We start from the raw sequence: 2,481 nt of genomic DNA, 5'->3' as shown, positions 1-2,481 counted from the left end.
AGTGATGTCAGGTGGAAAAGATGGCTTACTTCCTCACTCGTTGCCAGGAGCAGAGAGCAGCACTGCACAGCCCATTCTTTAAGCCTCTCTCTGTACGAAATTCGGCTTGTTTATTTGTTCACCTTCTCCAGAGTGCTTTATTTCAGGTGGTTTTTGTCATGCCAGCAAACACTCTCAACCTCGACGTTGCTGTAAATGGGAGACAGTTTGGGCGATGTTTGCTTCTTTGTTCATGTTCAGTCAGAACACTGCGTTTGGCCTCAGGCTGGCAGTCCTACATGCAAACGCGGTCCTCGTCTTTAACCTTCGTTTGACAGTAAAAATCAAATCGCTTTCTTTTGTTTACGGCACTCATACAGACGTACCGAATCAAGAGTGACTGTGCCACGTCCAATAATGTCTGAGTAACAGAGTCACGACATGGGAGGGAAAGAAGTATGTTTCTAATAAGTCATTCATTTCATTAGATCATTTCAGCCATCTAAGCCCAGTTAAAGTCTCCAATGTTTCCAATGTACCTGCATGACTTATGTGTTTTTCTGTGTAGTTACGGTTTAAAAACCCCGATCCAAAATAACTGGCTGATTCCAAAAAGCTCTCTCAACACGACTAGTGTAGGTGTAATACCGGATGAAACACCAATGAAAAATAACTAGCTCTCCAGCCCGCCTTCATCATTTCACGATGGTGGGAAACGAATCCTTTGGATTTTGGACGTAGGGATAATCTGAAGCATGTGAGGATTTCCAAAATTACACTCACATATGTATATAAATATATATAGCAAGCAGCTCAGAATCACTGCTGGGGCGTTTTTTTTTATTTTTTTTTTTTATGCTTTCATTGAAGTACTGACCATTTTCAGCCTAGTTTTTTCTTCTTCTTCACTTTTTCACCTCAGTTTATCTTTTTAAAACCTGAGTAGCTGATCGGTCCATTTGTAAGTGCAGTCTAGTTTCCATTCACTCTTGTAATATATGTAAGCATTTTGTGGAAAACTGAGCCCGTGCAGGTGTTGTACCCAATACAATGTGAAACGCTTAATTGTTTATAGTAGCCGGCAGGTTGTTATCCGCCGCTAGCAATTATATATATATATATATATATATATATATATATATATATATATATATATATATATATATATATATATATATGTTTCCTTTAAAGCAGGTCTGTCCTTTGTAAATGGCAAAGAAATTCAGACCTTTCAACTAACTGAGATGCTTGAGTATTAGTAAAGAGTAATATTCTGTTAGAAACAAAATACAGTGTAGTAGACAGAACACACAGAACATTTGGATATTTTCGTTGTTCAATAGTTTCCCGGCTTAAAAGCTCCAAAAGTGTCATTCTAATAAAAAAACAAAACAATTCAACTCTTTTACTCACCACGGCGTTCTCTGATCCTCTGATGGAGGAGCTTCGGTTTGGTCCAAGCTGTCCTGAGAAGTTCCATATCCAGCCAGAGGAGCCTCAAGGAATGGAGCCTTATGCGTTTTTTATTTTTTTTTACTCCACTGTGATTGCAGGCCGGGATCTACTCTGCATCGTGCTCCTCCTCTAGAACTACTCGGGAACTGAGACGTATGCACACAAATCATTCAGAAGTTTGTCTTCGAAAAACCACACCCATCCCAGTGCAGAAACAGAGAGAGAGAGTGAGAGAGAGAGAGAGAGAGAGAGAGAGGAGGGGTTAGAGTGCCTTTTTCCTTAAATAACACCAGAGACAGAAGAGGAAGCATGTGTTTTCAGCCTCGGAACAGGCCTCAAAGAGAAGGCAGGAGGCTGAGTTTGAAAAAAAAAAAAAAAAAACCCAAAAAACAACAACATAAAAAACCCAAGAAGAAACAAAATGGAGAATTATTCTGTTACAATACAGGATGTTTATTTAAATTAGAGAATCAGAATCTGGGTAAAAAGGCGGTTGTAGGTGTGACGTGACCCTTCTGTAGGATACGCAGGCTTTAATCAAGCGTTTAAATAAGAAAAGCAATGATTTGTTTGGGATTGTGTGTATATATTTTGTCTGGGTGCGAGCTAAGGATGATTATTAGGTTGGACCCACCGCCTCCAGTGCCTGCGTAAACATTTCAGAATCTATGTTTCTACTGAAAGAAAAAAAAAAAAAAACGACCCTTTTGCGTTCATTCCGAAAAGAGCTGTTAGAAATCAGACGGCCATGTTGTCCTTACGCTCGTATTGTAGCTAATGATGAAGGTTTTGCGCTAACTTTATTAGGATTTTTCCACATAATGTAGCCATCTTAGCCTATCGCTGATTGATTATAAGACTGGGTCAGTGGTGGATCAGCTTTTTATTACTTTTCTGTGGTAAAGTCCACGTGTTTGTGTTAACGTCTAGGCTCGAACCCGTATTATCACCAATCACGATAATTCCATCTTAAATCACAGGTTGTTATCTGCCCGACCGAGGGGACATCATTGTAACCGAGAGCGCTCATATTTGAAGACTGGTTTC

General features: G+C 39.6%; 1 long non-coding RNA gene across 1 annotated transcript in view; it reads right to left on the bottom strand.

The window, feature by feature from the left end:
• Positions 1 to 1,830, bottom strand: part of LOC108268338 (uncharacterized) — a 10,777-nt gene extending 8,947 nt beyond the window's left edge. The window contains exon 1 of the long non-coding RNA XR_001813295.3: positions 1,393 to 1,830. This is a non-coding gene — a long non-coding RNA (uncharacterized LOC108268338). The remainder of the gene's footprint in view (positions 1 to 1,392) is intronic.
• Between the last annotated feature and the right edge of the window lie 651 nt (positions 1,831 to 2,481).

This window comes from Ictalurus punctatus, chromosome 7 (genome assembly GCF_001660625.3).
Source record: "Ictalurus punctatus breed USDA103 chromosome 7, Coco_2.0, whole genome shotgun sequence".
Classification (NCBI taxonomy): domain Eukaryota; kingdom Metazoa; phylum Chordata; class Actinopteri; order Siluriformes; family Ictaluridae; genus Ictalurus; species Ictalurus punctatus.
The sequence above is the reverse complement of the archived record's forward strand: the minus strand, read 5'-3'. Positions and strand labels throughout refer to the sequence as shown.